The following is a 17,406-nucleotide window of genomic DNA, read 5'->3' on the forward strand; positions in this document are numbered from 1 at the left end:
TGCAAGGAAGGGATCAGTCGATATCCTAGCTGCCAGAGAGCAGAAAAAAGGCGCTGATGAGAACTGCAGGCACTTTCTGGCACTTGTACTCCTCTGCAAGTCGTGGACACTTGCCCCATAGACTTCCACCCCAGATGCAAGGGAGGGCCTGCCAATTCTTGCTCCTAAGACAGAGGCATTTGATTCTTGGATTCAAACACGCTCACTCAGCGCTCGATCAGGCTCGATCAGGCGAGATTTATATGAGTGGCTCGCAGGACTGAAACACTAACCTGGGAGCCCCAGGGTGGCTGAATTCCCAGGATGGCCATTTTTGGGCAAGTCACCTCCTTTCCTCCTGCCTCAATCTAGAATTGGCTGCAAATCACAAGATAGAGTTCAATGTCTGTGTGTACTGCCTACTCCCAGCTACCTCTCTGTCTTCCTTATGTAAATTAAAATTCGCAAGGGGGGACCAATGACAATCTGCTCCTCCCACATAACCAGGAAGCCCTGTTGAACATGTCTGCCTGTGTTGTTGCAGGGACAGTGCCTTCTCCGCCCAAAAGGTGGCAGGAGAGCCTCACAACAAAGATGGGATCAACTGCTTAATGAGAAACCAGCACGGCAGTTTGTGTGATGGAGTGCAAATTTAACGGAAGGTGTGCCTGAGGTATCCCTTCCAGAAATACATGGAATTGTGATTGAGGGCCCAGCCTGATCGTTGGTGGATTTCTCGTCATATGTTACAGGTCCGTGCAAAGATTGTGGTGTGTGGGGAATGCACTGCAAAAAACAGGACGATTTAAGGGTGTAAAAGAAACCTGTCAGAAGTGGGATTTGAACCCACGCCTCCATGAGGAGACCAGAAGTCTCAGTTGCACTGAAGATCAAGCTCTCTTGAGTCTGGCGCCTTAGACCACTCGGCCATCCTGACAGCCCTGGGTGTGCACAGATATGACTCTTCTGACTGCACCTGCCAATGTTTGCACTTACAACGTTCACAGCAATGTCACAAGTGTAAAGACCCCACAATTCAACATGGCATGACAAAAAAAAAGCTAGGCACAAGAGTGACCACTGATGGATGCGGATTACTTTGTTTCGTCTTGCAAAAGTAAAGGAAGTTTCCCACGGCTCGCTGGGTTCAAGGACCGCCTCTTCTTAAGCTTGCATTGAGATAATAAGTTTTTAGAGGGTGCACATAAAAGCAGCTCATGCACAGTGTTTCTGCCCGGTCTCGAACCGGGGACCTTTCGCGTGTTAGGCGAACGTGATGACCACTACACTACAGAAACTCACTTGTTGTGTTTTACTGTTAGAGCAAGGTTCCTCTCAAGGATTCTCTCTACTTCTATTCTGCTGTATCAGCAGCCACTCAGAAAGCGAGGAGCAAGTGTGAAAACTGCAGAGATATCAGCCAACATGCTTGCAATTAGACGTATTAAAAATTGACTTATGCAGGCATCGACAGACAAATATCTGATGCCTAAATGCCAGCAAGTACAGCTTGGGAAAGCATCACCTGGGACACACACAGACTAAGCATGAAGGCAGAAAAAGCATGGTGATCCATGTTTCTTATGAGGTTCAAAATATTTTGTGCAACAATGCGGCGAGTGTAATGAGAAATAGTCAGGCATTGTGAGTTTTGAGTAGGATTCGTATGTTTACCTCTGAAAAAGGGCTCGTCCGGGATTTGAACCCGGGACCTCTCGCACCCTAAGCGAGAATCATACCCCTAGACCAACGAGCCGAGGGACACAAGAGTCGCTTTTTGCACCGGCTCCGGGGGTTATTGGCAGCGAGTTAGTGAATGCTTCACCCAAAGCAAGCAACTGCACATGCTGCTCTCTTCTGCAATATGGTTGCTGTCTTTTCCATGGCCGTCATCGAACAAGAAATGAAAATGCCTCTATCCTTCAGGCATTTTGTTTGTTCTAGGTGTATGCTCTCGGTGAGGTCAATAAAACCATTTCTGCTCTCATGCCTTGCTTTCATGAAGTAGGCCCAACCTTCAGTACACAAGGACGTGCAAACGAATAGCGCAATCTATCGTCACTTCTCTTTTTGAGCTGTCACTGATGCCCCTGGAGCACAGTACGTCACGCTGGTGAGGGATAGACAGCTTCCATTATCTCAGCTTTCCTATAAGTTGAGAGAGTAAATGCAAACTGTGTGAAAAACAGAAAGCTGCTGTTTCTGCCCAGCCTCGAACCAGGGACCTTTCGCGTGTAAAGCGAACGTGATAACCACTACACTACAGAAACAGACACGCTTGCAGGAATCTTCTTGGCATGTAGTGGGCTGGAATGCACAGACCAAGGGCCAATGTCAATGAAGCTCAAAGTTGGACCCTCCTTACCCGATCTCTTTCTTTGGAAGAAAGGAATGAGGACCACTGTTATTCCAAAAGGCGATTTTAAAACCATACCTGAAACCACACTAGAAAAACACTTTGCATTTAATTTTCCTACACTGATGGTCCACCCCAGAAAAGCAGTTGCAAAGAAGTCCGGCACTGAAATTCTATACGCCAAAAGTGGGAAATAGCGTAGAGGGAAAGGAACTTTATCACCATACACGGCGTCTTATAGCATTGAAAAGAAGAAATGGCCCTATATAATAAGCAGCCTAAAAATAATTCCATAGCATGGGATCGTCCGGGATTTGAACCCGGGACCTCTCGCACCCGAAGCGCGAATCATACCCCTAGACCAACGAGCCTGATTCCCCAGTCAGCATTTTAAGCAATTTCTGATGCGTCTTTCAGAAACAAAGCAGGGCTATTTGGTTGCTCTCTCTCTATGTGAACCACACAATGTCATGTTTTCTCTCAAGGTGTTGTTTTTTTCACTCTTGCAAGGAAGGGATCAGTCGATATCCTAGCTGCCAGAGAGCAGAAAAAAGGCGCTGGTGAGAACTGCTGGCACTTTCTGGCACTTGTACTCCTCTGCAAGTCCTGGACACTTGCCCCATAGACTTCCACCCCAGATGCAAGGGAGGGCCTGCCAATTCTTGCTCCTAAGACAGAGGCATTTGATTCTTGGATTCAAACACGCTCACTCAGCGCTCGATCAGGCTCGATCAGGCGAGATTTATATGAGTGGCTCGCAGGACTGAAACACTAACCTGGGAGCCCCAGGGTGGCTGAATTCCCAGGATGGCCATTTTTGGGCAAGTCACCTCCTTTCCTCCTGCCTCAATCTAGAATTGGCTGCAAATCACAAGATAGAGTTCAATGTCCGTGTGTACTGCCTACTCCCAGCTACCTCTCTGTCTTCCTTATGTAAATTAAAATTCGCAAGGGGGGACCAATGACAATCTGCTCCTCCCACATAACCAGGAAGCCCTGTTGAACATGTCTGCCTGTGTTGTTGCAGGGACAGTGCCTTCTCCGCCCAAAAGGTGGCAGGAGAGCCTCACAACAAAGATGGGATCAACTGCTTAATGAGAAACCAGCACGGCAGTTTGTGTGATGGAGTGCAAATTTAACGGAAGGTGTGCCTGAGGTATCCCTTCCAGAAATACATGGAATTGTGATTGAGGGCCCAGCCTGATCGTTGGTGGATTTCTCGTCATATGTTACAGGTCCGTGCAAAGATTGTGGTGTGTGGGGAATGCACTGCAAAAAACAGGACGATTTAAGGGTGTAAAAGAAACCTGTCAGAAGTAGGATTTGAACCCACGCCTCCATGAGGAGACCAGAAGTCTCAGTTGCACTTAAGATCAAGCTCTCTTGAGTCTGGCGCCTTAGACCACTCGGCCATCCTGACAGCCCTGGGTGTGCACAGATCTGACTCTTCTGACTGCACCTGCCAATGTTTGCACTTACAACGTTCACAGCAATGTCACAAGTGTAAAGACCCCACAATACAACATGGCATGACAAAAAAAAAGCTAGGCACAAGAGCGACCACTGATGGATGCGGATTACTTTGTTTCGTCTTGCAAAAGTAAAGGAAGTTTCCCACGGCTCGCTGGGTTCAAGGACCGCCTCTTCTTAAGCTTGCATTGAGATAATAAGGTTTTAGAGGGTGCACATAAAAGCAGCTCATGCACAGTGTTTCTGCCCGGTCTCGAACCGGGGACCTTTCGCGTGTTAGGCGAACGTGATGACCACTACACTACAGAAACTCACTTGCTGTGTTTTACTGTTAGAGCAAGGTTCCTCTCAAGGATTCTCTCTACTTCTATTCTGCTGTATCAGCAGCCACTCAGAAAGCGAGGAGCAAGTGTGAAAACTGCAGAGATATCAGCCAACATGCTTGCAATTAGACGTATTAAAAATTGACTTATGCAGGCATCGACAGACAAATATCTGATGCCTAAATGCCAGCAAGTACAGCTTGGGAAAGCATCACCTGGGACACACACAGACTAAGCATGAAGGCAGAAAAAGCATGGTGATCCATGTTTCTTATGAGGTTCAAAATATTTTGTGCAACAATGCGGCGAGTGTAATGAGAAATAGTCAGGCATTGTGAGTTTTGAGTAGGATTCGTATGTTTACCTCTGAAAAAGGGCTCGTCCGGGATTTGAACCCGGGACCTCTCGCACCCTAAGCGAGAATCATACCCCTAGACCAACGAGCCGAGGCACACAAGAGTCGCTTTTCGCACCGGCTCCGGGGGTTATTGGCAGCGAGTTAGTGAATGCTTCACCCAAAGCAAGCAACTGCACATGCTGCTCTCTTCTGCAATATGGTTGCTGTCTTTTCCATGGCCGTCATCGAACAAGAAATGAAAATGCCTCTATCCTTCAGACATTTTGTTTGTTCTAGGTGTATGCTCTCGGTGAGGTCAATAAAACCATTTCTGCTCTCATGCCTTGCTTTCATGAAGTAGGCCCAACCTTCAGTACACAAGGACGTGCAAACGAATAGCGCAATCTATCGTCACTTCTCTTTTTGAGCTGTCACTGATGCCCCTGGATCACAGTACGTCACGCTGGTGAGGGATAGACAGCTTCCATTATCTCAGCTTTCCTATAAGTTGAGAGAGTAAATGCAAACTGTGTGAAAAACAGAAAGCTGCTATTTCTGCCCGGTCTCGAACCAGGGACCTTTCGCGAGTAAAGCGAACGTGATAACCACTACACTACAGAAACAGACACGCTTGCAGCAATCTTCTTGGCATGTAGTGGGCTGGAATGCACAGACCAAGGGTCAATGTCAATGAAGCTCAAAGTTGGACCCTCCTTACCCGATCTCTTTCTTTGGAAGAAAGGAACGAGGACCACTTTTATTCCAAAAGGCGATTTTAAAACCATACCTGAAACCACACTAGAAAAACACTTTGCATTTAATTTTCCTACACTGATGGTCCACCCCAGAAAAGCAGTTGCAAAGAAGTCCGGCACTGAAATTCTATACGCCAAAAGTGGGAAATAGCGTAGAGGGAAAGGAACTTTATCACCATACACGGCGTCTTATAGCATTGAAAAGAAGAAATGGCCCTATATAATAAGCAGCCTAAAAATAATCCCACAGCATGGGCTCGTCCGGGATTTGAACCCGGGACCTCTCGCACCCGAAGCGCGAATCATACCCCTAGACCAACGAGCCTGATTCCCCAGTCAGCATTTTAAGCAATTTCTGATGCGTCTTTCAGAAACAAAGCAGGGCTATTTGGCTGCTCTCTCTCTATGTGAACCACACAAAGTCATGTTTTCTCTCAAGGTGTTGTTTTTTTCACTCTTGCAAGGAAGGGATCAGTCGATATCCTAGCTGCCAGAGAGCAGAAAAAAGGCGCTGATGAGAACTGCAGGCACTTTCTGGCACTTGTACTCCTCTGCAAGTCGTGGACACTTGCCCCATAGACTTCCACCCCAGATGCAAGGGAGGGCCTGCCAATTCTTGCTCCTAAGACAGAGGCATTTGATTCTTGGATTCAAACACGCTCACTCAGCGCTCGATCAGGCTCGATCAGGCGAGATTTATATGAGTGGCTCGCAGGACTGAAACACTAACCTGGGAGCCCCAGGGTGGCTGAATTCCCAGGATGGCCATTTTTGGGCAAGTCACCTCCTTTCCTCCTGCCTCAATCTAGAATTGGCTGCAAATCACAAGATAGAGTTCAATGTCTGTGTGTACTGCCTACTCCCAGCTACCTCTCTGTCTTCCTTATGTAAATTAAAATTCGCAAGGGGGGACCAATGACAATCTGCTCCTCCCACATAACCAGGAAGCCCTGTTGAACATGTCTGCCTGTGTTGTTGCAGGGACAGTGCCTTCTCCACCCAAAAGGTGGCAGGAGAGCCTCACAACAAAGATGGGATCAACTGCTTAATGAGAAACCAGCACGGCAGTTTGTGTGATGGAGTGCAAATTTAACGGAAGGTGTGCCTGAGGTATCCCTTCCAGAAATACATGGAATTGTGATTGAGGGCCCAGCCTGATCGTTGGTGGATTTCTCGTCATATGTTACAGGTCCGTGCAAAGATTGTGGTGTGTGGGGAATGCACTGCAAAAAACAGGACGATTTAAGGGTGTAAAAGAAACCTGTCAGAAGTGGGATTTGAACCCACGCCTCCATGAGGAGACCAGAAGTCTCAGTTGCACTGAAGATCAAGCTCTCTTGAGTCTGGCGCCTTAGACCACTCGGCCATCCTGACAGCCCTGGGTGTGCACAGATCTGACTCTTCTGACTGCACCTGCCAATGTTTGCACTTACAACGTTCACAGCAATGTCACAAGTGTAAAGACCCCACAATTCAACATGGCATGACAAAAAAAAAGCTAGGCACAAGAGCGACCACTGATGGATGCGGATTACTTTGTTTCGTCTTGCAAAAGTAAAGGAAGTTTCCCACGGCTCGCTGGGTTCAAGGACCGCCTCTTCTTAAGCTTGCATTGAGATAATAAGGTTTTAGAGGGTGCACATAAAAGCAGCTCATGCACAGTGTTTCTGCCCGGTCTCGAACCGGGGACCTTTCGCGTGTTAGGCGAACGTGATGACCACTACACTACAGAAACTCACTTGTTGTGTTTTACTGTTAGAGCAAGGTTCCTCTCAAGGATTCTCTCTACTTCTATTCTGCTGTATCAGCAGCCACTCAGAAAGCGAGGAGCAAGTGTGAAAACTGCAGAGATATCAGCCAACATGCTTGCAATTAGACGTATTAAAAATTGACTTATGCAGGCATCGACAGACAAATATCTGATGCCTAAATGCCAGCAAGTACAGCTTGGGAAAGCATCACCTGGGACACACACAGACTAAGCATGAAGGCAGAAAAAGCATGGTGATCCATGTTTCTTATGAGGTTCAAAATATTTTGTGCAACAATGCGGCGAGTGTAATGAGAAATAGTCAGGCATTGTGAGTTTTGAGTAGGATTCGTATGTTTACCTCTGAAAAAGGGCTCGTCCGGGATTTGAACCCGGGACCTCTCGCACCCTAAGCGAGAATCATACCCCTAGACCAACGAGCCGAGGCACACAAGAGTCGCCTTTCGCACCGGCTCCGGGGGTTATTGGCAGTGAGTTAGTGAATGCTTCACCCAAAGCAAGCAACTGCACATGTTGCTCTCTTCTGCAATATGGTTGCTGTCTTTTCCATGGCCGTCATCGAACAAGAAATGAAAATGCCTCTATCCTTCAGACATTTTGTTTGTTCTAGGTGTATGCTCTCGGTGAGGTCAATAAAACCATTTCTGCTCTCATGCCTTGCTTTCATGAAGTAGGCCCAACCTTCAGTACACAAGGACGTGCAAACGAATAGCGCAAACTATCGTCACTTCTCTTTTTGAGCTGTCACTGATGCCCCTGGAGCACAGTACGTCACGCTGGTGAGGGATAGACAGCTTCCATTATCTCAGCTTTCCTATAAGTTGAGAGAGTAAATGCAAACTGTGTGAAAAACAGAAAGCTGCTGTTTCTGCCCGGTCTCGAACCAGGGACCTTTCGCGTGTAAAGCGAATGTGATAACCACTACACTACAGAAACAGACACGCTTGCAGGAATCTTCTTGACATGTAGTGGGCTGGAATGCACAGACCAAGGGCCAATGTCCATGAAGCTCAAAGTTGGACCCTCCTTACCCGATCTCTTTCTTTGGAAGAAAGGAACGAGGACCACTTTTATTCCAAAAGGCGATTTTAAAACCATACCTGAAACCACACTAGAAAAACACTTTGCATTTAATTTTCCTACACTGATGGTCCACCCCAGAAAAGCAGTTGCAAAGAAGTCCGGCACTGAAATTCTATACGCCAAAAGTGGGAAATAGCATAGAGGGAAAGGAACTTTCTCACCATACACGGCGTCTTATAGCATTGAAAAGAAGAAATAGCCCTATATAATAAGCAGCCTAAAAATAATTCCACAGCATGGGCTCGTCCGGGATTTGAACACGGGACCTCTCGCACCCGAAGCAAGAATCATACCCCTAGACCAACGAGCCTGATTCCCCAGTCGGCATTTTAAGCAATTTCTGATGCGTCTTTCAGAAACAAAGCAGGGCTATTTGGCTGCTCTCTCTCTATGTGAACCACACAAAGTCATGTTTTCTCTCAAGGTGTTGTTTTTTTCAATCTTGCAAGGAAGGGATCAGTCGATATCCTAGCTGCCAGAGAGCAGAAAAAAGGCGCTGATGAGAACTGCAGGCACTTTCTGGCACTTGTACTCCTCTGCAAGTCCTGGACACTTGCCCCATAGACTTCCACCCCAGATGCAAGGGAGGGCCTGCCAATTCTTGCTCCTAAGACAGAGGCATTTGATTCTTGGATTCAAACACGCTCACTCAGCGCTCGATCAGGCTCGATCAGGCGAGATTTATATGAGTGGCTCGCAGGACTGAAACACTAACCTGGGAGCCCCAGGGTGGCTGAATTCCCAGGATGGCCATTTTTGGGCAAGTCACCTCCTTTCCTCCTGCCTCAATCTAGAATTGGCTGCAAATCACAAGATAGAGTTCAATGTCCGTGTGTACTGCCTACTCCCAGCTACCTCTCTGTCTTCCTTATGTAAATTAAAATTCGCAAGTGGGGACCAATGACAATCTGCTCCTCCCACATAACCAGGAAGCCCTGTTGAACATGTCTGCCTGTGTTGTTGCAGGGACAGTGCCTTCTCCGCCCAAAAGGTGGCAGGAGAGCCTCACAACAGAGATGGGATCAACTGCTTAATGAGAAACCAGCACGGCAGTTTGTGTGATGGAGTGCAAATTTAACAGAAGGTGTGCCTGAGGTGTCCCTTCCAGGAATACATGGAATTGTGATTGAGGGCCCAGCCTGATCGTTGGTGGATTTCTCGTCATATGTTACAGGTCCGTGCAAAGATTGTGGTGTGTGGGGAATGCACTGCAAAAAACAGGACGATTTAAGGGTGTAAAAGAAACCTGTCAGAAGTGGGATTTGAACACACGCCTCCATGAGGAGACCAGAAGTCTCAGTTGCACTGAAGATCAAGCTCTCTTGAGTCTGGCGCCTTAGACCACTCGGCCATCCTGACAGCCCTGGGTGTGCACAGATCTGACTCTTCTGACTGCACCTGCCAATGTTTGCACTTACAACGTTCACAGCAATGTCACAAGTGTAAAGACCCCACAATACAACATGGCATGACAAAAAAAAAGCTAGGCACAAGAGCGACCACTGATGGATGCGGATTACTTTGTTTCGTCTTGCAAAAGTAAAGGAAGTTTCCCACGGCTCGCTGGGTTCAAGGACCGCCTCTTCTTAAGCTTGCATTGAGATAATAAGGTTTTAGAGAGTGCACATAAAAGCAGCTCATGCACAGTGTTTCTGCCCGGTCTCGAACCGGGGACCTTTCGCGTGTTAGGCGAACGTGATGACCACTACACTACAGAAACTCACTTGCTGTGTTTTACTGTTAGAGCAAGGTTCCTCTCAAGGATTCTCTCTACTTCTATTCTGCTGTATCAGCAGCCACTCAGAAAGCGAGGAGCAAGTGTGAAAACTGCAGAGATATCAGCCAACATGCTTGCAATTAGACGTATTAAAAATTGACTTATGCAGGCATCGACAGACAAATATCTGATGCCTAAATGCCAGCAAGTACAGCTTGGGAAAGCATCACCTGGGACACACACAGACTAAGCATGAAGGCAGAAAAAGCATGGTGATCCATGTTTCTTAAGAGGTTCAAAATATTTTGTGCAACAATGCGGCGAGTGTAATGAGAAATAGTCAGGCATTGTGAGTTTTGAGTAGGATTCGTATGTTTACCTCTGAAAAAGGGCTCGTCCGGGATTTGAACCCGGGACCTCTCGCACCCTAAGCGAGAATCATACCCCTAGACCAACGAGCCGAGGCACACAAGAGTCGCTTTTCGCACCGGCTCCGGGGGTTATTGGCAGCGAGTTAGTGAATGCTTCACCCAAAGCAAGCAACTGCACATGCTGCTCTCTTCTGCAATATGGTTGCTGTCTTTTCCATGGCCGTCATCGAACAAGAAATGAAAATGCCTCTATCCTTCAGACATTTTGTTTGTTCTAGGTGTATGCTCTCGGTGAGGTCAATAAAACCATTTCTGCTCTCATGCCTTGCTTTCATGAAGTAGGCCCAACCTTCAGTACACAAGGACGTGCAAACGAATAGCACAAACTATCGTCACTTCTCTTTTTGAGCTGTCACTGATGCCCCTGGAGCACAGTACATCACGCTGGTGAGGGATAGACAGCTTCCATTATCTCAGCTTTCCTATAAGTTGAGAGAGTAAATGCAAACTGTGTGAAAAACAGAAAGCTGCTGTTTCTGCCCTGTCTTGAACCAGGGACCTTTCGCGTGTAAAGCGAACGTGATAACCACTACACTACAGAAACAGACACGCTTGCAGGAATCTTCTTGGCATGTAGTGGGCTGGAATGCACAGACCAAGGGCCAATGTCCATGAAGCTCAAAGTTGGACCCTCCTTACCCGATCTCTTTCTTTGGAAGAAAGGAACGAGGACCACTTTTATTCCAAAAGGCGATTTTAAAACCATACCTGAAACCACACTAGAAAAACACTTTGCATTTAATTTTCCTACACTGATGGTCCACCCCAGAAAAGCAGTTGCAAAGAAGTCCGGCACTGAAATTCTATACGCCAAAAGTGGGAAATAGCGTAGAGGGAAAGGAACTTTATCACCATACACGGCGTCTTATAGCATTGAAAAGAAGAAATGGCCCTATATAATAAGCAGCCTAAAAATAATTCCACAGCATGGGCTTGTCCGGGATTTGAACCCGGGACCTCTCGCACCCGAAGCGAGAATCATAGCCCTAGACCAACGAGCCTGATTCCCCAGTCGGCATTTTAAGCAATTTCTGATGCGTATTTCAGAAACAAAGCAGGGCTATTTGGCTGCTCTCTCTCTATGTGAACCACACAAAGTCATGTTTTCTCTCAAGGTGTTGTTTTTTTCACTCTTGCAAGGAAGGGATCAGTCGATATCCTAGCTGCCAGAGAGCAGAAAAAAGGCGCTGATGAGAACTGCAGGCACTTTCTGGCACTTGTACTCCTCTGCAAGTCCTGGACACTTGCCCCATAGACTTCCACCCCAGATGCAAGGGAGGGCCTGCCAATTCTTGCTCCTAAGACAGAGGCATTTGATTCTTGGATTCAAACACGCTCACTCAGCGCTCGATCAGGCTCGATCAGGCGAGATTTATATGAGTGGCTCGCAGGACTGAAACACTAACCTGGGAGCCCCAGGGTGGCTGAATTCCCAGGATGGTCATTTTTGGGCAAGTCACCTCCTTTCCTCCTGCCTCAATTTAGAATTGGCTGCAAATCACAAGATAGAGTTCAATGTCCGTGTGTACTGCCTACTCCCAGCTACCTCTCTGTCTTCCTTATGTAAATTAAAATTCGCAAGGGGGGACCAATGACAATCTGCTCCTCCCACATAACCAGGAAGCCCTGTTGAACATGTCTGCCTGTGTTGTTGCAGGGACAGTGCCTTCTCCGCCCAAAAGGTGGCAGGAGAGCCTCACAACAAAGATGGGATCAACTGCTTAATGAGAAACCAGCACGGCAGTTTGTGTGATGGAGTGCAAATTTAACAGAAGGTGTGCCTGAGGTGTCCCTTCCAGGAATACATGGAATTGTGATTGAGGGCCCAGCCTGATCGTTGGTGGATTTCTCGTCATATGTTACAGGTCCGTGCAAAGATTGTGGTGTGTGGGGAATGCCTTGCAAAAAACAGGACGATTTAAGGGTGTAAAAGAAACCTGTCAGAAGTGGGATTTGAACCCACGCCTCCATGAGGAGACCAGAAGTCTCAGTTGCACTGAAGATCAAGCTCTCTTGAGTCTGGCGCCTTAGACCACTCGGCCATCCTGACAGCCCTGGGTGTGCACAGATCTGACTCTTCTGACTGCACCTGCCAATGTTTGCACTTACAACGTTCACAGCAATGTCACAAGTGTAAAGACCCCACAATACAACATGGCATGACAAAAAAAAAGCTAGGCACAAGAGCGACCACTGATGGATGCGGATTACTTTGTTTCGTCTTGCAAAAGTAAAGGAAGTTTCCCACGGGTCGCTGGGTTCAAGGACCGCCTCTTCTTAAGCTTGCATTGAGATAATAAGGTTTTAGAGGGTGCACATAAAAGCAGCTCATGCACAGTGTTTCTGCCCGGTCTCGAACCGGGGACCTTTCGCGTGTTATGCGAACGTGATGACCACTACACTACAGAAACTCACTTGCTGTGTTTTACTGTTAGAGCAAGGTTCCTCTCAAGGATTCTCTCTACTTCTATTCTGCTGTATCAGCAGCCACTCAGAAAGCGAGGAGCAAGTGTGAAAACTGCAGAGATATCAGCCAACATGCTTGCAATTAGACGTATTAAAAATTGACTTATGCAGGCATCGACAGACAAATATCTGATGCCTAAATGCCAGCAAGTACAGCTTGGGAAAGCATCACCTGGGACACACACAGACTAAGCATGAAGGCAGAAAAAGCATGGTGATCCATGTTTCTTATGAGGTTCAAAATATTTTGTGCAACAATGCGGCGAGTGTAATGAGAAATAGTCAGGCATTGTGAGTTTTGAGTAGGATTCGTATGTTTACCACTGAAAAAGGGCTCGTCCGGGATTTGAACCCGGGACCTCTCGCACCCTAAGCGAGAATCATACCCCTAGACCAACGAGCCGAGGCACACAAGAGTCGCTTTTTGCACCGGCTCCGGGGGTTATTGGCAGCGAGTTAGTGAATGCTTCACCCAAAGCAAGCAACTGCACATGCTGCTCTCTTCTGCAATATGGTTGCTGTCTTTTCCATGGCCGTCATCGAACAAGAAATGAAAATGCCTCTATCCTTCAGGCATTTTGTTTGTTCTAGGTGTATGCTCTCGGTGAGGTCAATAAAACCATTTCTGCTCTCATGCCTTGCTTTCATGAAGTAGGCCCAACCTTCAGTACACAAGGACGTGCAAACGAATAGCGCAATCTATCGTCACTTCTCTTTTTGAGCTGTCACTGATGCCCCTGGAGCACAGTACGTCACGCTGGTGAGGGATAGACAGCTTCCATTATCTCAGCTTTCCTATAAGTTGAGAGAGTAAATGCAAACTGTGTGAAAAACAGAAAGCTGCTGTTTCTGCCCAGCCTCGAACCAGGGACCTTTCGCGTGTAAAGCGAACGTGATAACCACTACACTACAGAAACAGACACGCTTGCAGGAATCTTCTTGGCATGTAGTGGGCTGGAATGCACAGACCAAGGGCCAATGTCAATGAAGCTCAAAGTTGGACCCTCCTTACCCGATCTCTTTCTTTGGAAGAAAGGAACGAGGACCACTTTTATTCCAAAAGGCGATTTTAAAACCATACCTGAAACCACACTAGAAAAACACTTTGCATTTAATTTTCCTACACTGATGGTCCACCCCAGAAAAGCAGTTGGAAAGAAGTCCGGCACTGAAATTCTATACGCCAAAAGTGGGAAATAGCGTAGAGGGAAAGGAACTTTATCACCATACACGGCGTCTTATAGCATTGAAAAGAAGAAATGGCCCTATATAATAAGCAGCCTAAAAATAATTCCATAGCATGGGATCGTCCGGGATTTGAACCCGGGACCTCTCGCACCCGAAGCGCGAATCATACCCCTAGACCAACGAGCCTGATTCCCCAGTCAGCATTTTAAGCAATTTCTGATGCGTCTTTCAGAAACAAAGCAGGGCTATTTGGTTGCTCTCTCTCTATGTGAACCACACAATGTCATGTTTTCTCTCAAGGTGTTGTTTTTTTCACTCTTGCAAGGAAGGGATCAGTCAATATCCTAGCTGCCAGAGAGCAGAAAAAAGGCGCTGGTGAGAACTGCTGGCACTTTCTGGCACTTGTACTCCTCTGCAAGTCCTGGACACTTGCCCCATAGACTTCCACCCCAGATGCAAGGGAGGGCCTGCCAATTCTTGCTCCTAAGACAGAGGCATTTGATTCTTGGATTCAAACACGCTCACTCAGCGCTCGATCAGGCTCGATCAGGCGAGATTTATATGAGTGGCTCGCAGGACTGAAACACTAACCTGGGAGCCCCAGGGTGGCTGAATTCCCAGGATGGCCATTTTTGGGCAAGTCACCTCCTTTCCTCCTGCCTCAATCTAGAATTGGCTGCAAATCACAAGATAGAGTTCAATGTCCGTGTGTACTGCCTACTCCCAGCTACCTCTCTGTCTTCCTTATGTAAATTAAAATTCGCAAGTGGGGACCAATGACAATCTGCTCCTCCCACATAACCAGGAAGCCCTGTTGAACATGTCTGCCTGTGTTGTTGCAGGGACAGTGCCTTCTCCGCCCAAAAGGTGGCAGGAGAGCCTCACAACAGAGATGGGATCAACTGCTTAATGAGAAACCAGCACGGCAGTTTGTGTGATGGAGTGCAAATTTAACAGAAGGTGTGCCTGAGGTGTCCCTTCCAGGAATACATGGAATTGTGATTGAGGGCCCAGCCTGATCGTTGGTGGATTTCTCGTCATATGTTACAGGTCCGTGCAAAGATTGTGGTGTGTGGGGAATGCACTGCAAAAAACAGGACGATTTAAGGGTGTAAAAGAAACCTGTCAGAAGTGGGATTTGAACACACGCCTCCATGAGGAGACCAGAAGTCTCAGTTGCACTGAAGATCAAGCTCTCTTGAGTCTGGCGCCTTAGACCACTCGGCCATCCTGACAGCCCTGGGCGTGCACAGATCTGACTCTTCTGACTGCACCTGCCAATGTTTGCACTTACAACGTTCACAGCAATGTCACAAGTGTAAAGACCCCACAATACAACATGGCATGACAAAAAAAAAGCTAGGCACAAGAGCGACCACTGATGGATGCGGATTACTTTGTTTCGTCTTGCAAAAGTAAAGGAAGTTTCCCACGGCTCGCTGGGTTCAAGGACTGCCTCTTCTTAAGCTTGCATTGAGATAATAAGGTTTTAGAGAGTGCACATAAAAGCAGCTCATGCACAGTGTTTCTGCCCGGTCTCGAACCGGGGACCTTTCGCGTGTTAGGCGAACGTGATGACCACTACACTACAGAAACTCACTTGCTGTGTTTTACTGTTAGAGCAAGGTTCCTCTCAAGGATTCTCTCTACTTCTATTCTGCTGTATCAGCAGCCACTCAGAAAGCGAGGAGCAAGTGTGAAAACTGCAGAGATATCAGCCAACATGCTTGCAATTAGACGTATTAAAAATTGACTTATGCAGGCATCGACAGACAAATATCTGATGCCTAAATGCCAGCAAGTACAGCTTGGGAAAGCATCACCTGGGACACACACAGACTAAGCATGAAGGCAGAAAAAGCATGGTGATCCATGTTTCTTATGAGGTTCAAAATATTTTGTGCAACAATGCGGCGAGTGTAATGAGAAATAGTCAGGCATTGTGAGTTTTGAGTAGGATTCGTATGTTTACCTCTGAAAAAGGGCTCGTCCGGGATTTGAACCCGGGACCTCTCGCACCCTAAGCGAGAATCATACCCCTAGACCAACGAGCCGAGGCACACAAGAGTCGCTTTTCGCACCGGCTCCGGGGGTTATTGGCAGCGAGTTAGTGAATGCTTCACCCAAAGCAAGCAACTGCACATGCTGCTCTCTTCTGCAATATGGTTGCTGTCTTTTCCATGGCCGTCATCGAACAAGAAATGAAAATGCCTCTATCCTTCAGACATTTTGTTTGTTCTAGGTGTATGCTCTCGGTGAGGTCAATAAAACCATTTCTGCTCTCATGCCTTGCTTTCATGAAGTAGGCCCAACCTTCAGTACACAAGGACGTGCAAACGAATAGCACAAACTATCGTCACTTCTCTTTTTGAGCTGTCACTGATGCCCCTGGAGCACAGTACATCACGCTGGTGAGGGATAGACAGCTTCCATTATCTCAGCTTTCCTATAAGTTGAGAGAGTAAATGCAAACTGTGTGAAAAACAGAAAGCTGCTGTTTCTGCCCTGTCTTGAACCAGGGACCTTTCGCGTGTAAAGCGAACGTGATAACCACTACACTACAGAAACAGACACGCTTGCAGGAATCTTCTTGGCATGTAGTGGGCTGGAATGCACAGACCAAGGGCCAATGTCCATGAAGCTCAAAGTTGGACCCTCCTTACCCGATCTCTTTCTTTGGAAGAAAGGAACGAGGACCACTTTTATTCCAAAAGGCGATTTTAAAACCATACCTGAAACCACACTAGAAAAACACTTTGCATTTAATTTTCCTACACTGATGGTCCACCCCAGAAAAGCAGTTGCAAAGAAGTCCGGCACTGAAATTCTATACGCCAAAAGTGGGAAATAGCGTAGAGGGAAAGGAACTTTATCACCATACACGGCGTCTTATAGCATTGAAAAGAAGAAATGGCCCTATATAATAAGCAGCCTAAAAATAATTCCACAGCATGGGCTTGTCCGGGATTTGAACCCGGGACCTCTCGCACCCGAAGCGAGAATCATAGCCCTAGACCAACGAGCCTGATTCCCCAGTCGGCATTTTAAGCAATTTCTGATGCGTATTTCAGAAACAAAGCAGGGCTATTTGGCTGCTCTCTCTCTATGTGAACCACACAAAGTCATGTTTTCTCTCAAGGTGTTGTTTTTTTCACTCTTGCAAGGAAGGGATCAGTCGATATCCTAGCTGCCAGAGAGCAGAAAAAAGGCGCTGATGAGAACTGCAGGCACTTTCTGGCACTTGTACTCCTCTGCAAGTCCTGGACACTTGCCCCATAGACTTCCACCCCAGATGCAAGGGAGGGCCTGCCAATTCTTGCTCCTAAGACAGAGGCATTTGATTCTTGGATTCAAACACGCTCACTCAGCGCTCGATCAGGCTCGATCAGGCGAGATTTATATGAGTGGCTCGCAGGACTGAAACACTAACCTGGGAGCCCCAGGGTGGCTGAATTCCCAGGATGGTCATTTTTGGGCAAGTCACCTCCTTTCCTCCTGCCTCAATTTAGAATTGGCTGCAAATCACAAGA

At 47.2% G+C, this 17,406-nt stretch overlaps 15 non-coding genes across 15 annotated transcripts; all 15 read right to left on the reverse strand.

Moving 5' to 3' along the window:
- Positions 1-804: 804 nt before the first annotated feature.
- On the reverse strand, positions 805-916 carry TRNAL-CAA (transfer RNA leucine (anticodon CAA)). Its single transcript has 2 exons — positions 879-916; positions 805-850 (listed from the first exon to the last, which is right to left on the reverse strand). It is a non-coding gene; the product is annotated as a tRNA-Leu (tRNA).
- Positions 917-1,204: 288 nt separating this feature from the next.
- Positions 1,205-1,277, reverse strand: TRNAV-AAC (transfer RNA valine (anticodon AAC)). Its single transcript has one exon. It is a non-coding gene; the product is annotated as a tRNA-Val (tRNA).
- A 386-nt stretch (positions 1,278-1,663) lies between these two features.
- TRNAP-AGG (transfer RNA proline (anticodon AGG)) lies at positions 1,664-1,735 on the reverse strand. Its single transcript has one exon. It is a non-coding gene; the product is annotated as a tRNA-Pro (tRNA).
- Positions 1,736-4,043: 2,308 nt separating this feature from the next.
- Positions 4,044-4,116, reverse strand: TRNAV-AAC (transfer RNA valine (anticodon AAC)). The gene has a single exon. It is a non-coding gene; the product is annotated as a tRNA-Val (tRNA).
- A 386-nt stretch (positions 4,117-4,502) lies between these two features.
- TRNAP-AGG (transfer RNA proline (anticodon AGG)) lies at positions 4,503-4,574 on the reverse strand. Its single transcript has one exon. It is a non-coding gene; the product is annotated as a tRNA-Pro (tRNA).
- Positions 4,575-6,482: 1,908 nt separating this feature from the next.
- On the reverse strand, positions 6,483-6,594 carry TRNAL-CAA (transfer RNA leucine (anticodon CAA)). The gene is made up of 2 exons: positions 6,557-6,594; positions 6,483-6,528 (listed from the first exon to the last, which is right to left on the reverse strand). It is a non-coding gene; the product is annotated as a tRNA-Leu (tRNA).
- Positions 6,595-6,882: 288 nt separating this feature from the next.
- Positions 6,883-6,955, reverse strand: TRNAV-AAC (transfer RNA valine (anticodon AAC)). Its single transcript has one exon. It is a non-coding gene; the product is annotated as a tRNA-Val (tRNA).
- A 386-nt stretch (positions 6,956-7,341) lies between these two features.
- On the reverse strand, positions 7,342-7,413 carry TRNAP-AGG (transfer RNA proline (anticodon AGG)). The gene has a single exon. It is a non-coding gene; the product is annotated as a tRNA-Pro (tRNA).
- A 441-nt stretch (positions 7,414-7,854) lies between these two features.
- On the reverse strand, positions 7,855-7,927 carry TRNAV-UAC (transfer RNA valine (anticodon UAC)). Its single transcript has one exon. It is a non-coding gene; the product is annotated as a tRNA-Val (tRNA).
- Positions 7,928-9,721: 1,794 nt separating this feature from the next.
- Positions 9,722-9,794, reverse strand: TRNAV-AAC (transfer RNA valine (anticodon AAC)). The gene has a single exon. It is a non-coding gene; the product is annotated as a tRNA-Val (tRNA).
- A 386-nt stretch (positions 9,795-10,180) lies between these two features.
- Positions 10,181-10,252, reverse strand: TRNAP-AGG (transfer RNA proline (anticodon AGG)). Its single transcript has one exon. It is a non-coding gene; the product is annotated as a tRNA-Pro (tRNA).
- Positions 10,253-12,160: 1,908 nt separating this feature from the next.
- Positions 12,161-12,272, reverse strand: TRNAL-CAA (transfer RNA leucine (anticodon CAA)). The gene is made up of 2 exons: positions 12,235-12,272; positions 12,161-12,206 (listed from the first exon to the last, which is right to left on the reverse strand). It is a non-coding gene; the product is annotated as a tRNA-Leu (tRNA).
- Positions 12,273-13,019: 747 nt separating this feature from the next.
- On the reverse strand, positions 13,020-13,091 carry TRNAP-AGG (transfer RNA proline (anticodon AGG)). The gene has a single exon. It is a non-coding gene; the product is annotated as a tRNA-Pro (tRNA).
- Positions 13,092-15,399: 2,308 nt separating this feature from the next.
- TRNAV-AAC (transfer RNA valine (anticodon AAC)) lies at positions 15,400-15,472 on the reverse strand. The gene has a single exon. It is a non-coding gene; the product is annotated as a tRNA-Val (tRNA).
- Positions 15,473-15,858: 386 nt separating this feature from the next.
- Positions 15,859-15,930, reverse strand: TRNAP-AGG (transfer RNA proline (anticodon AGG)). Its single transcript has one exon. It is a non-coding gene; the product is annotated as a tRNA-Pro (tRNA).
- Between the last annotated feature and the right edge of the window lie 1,476 nt (positions 15,931-17,406).

This window comes from Triturus cristatus, chromosome 10, assembly GCF_964204655.1.
Source record: "Triturus cristatus chromosome 10, aTriCri1.1, whole genome shotgun sequence".
In the NCBI taxonomy this organism is placed as follows: Eukaryota; Metazoa; Chordata; class Amphibia; order Caudata; family Salamandridae; genus Triturus; species Triturus cristatus.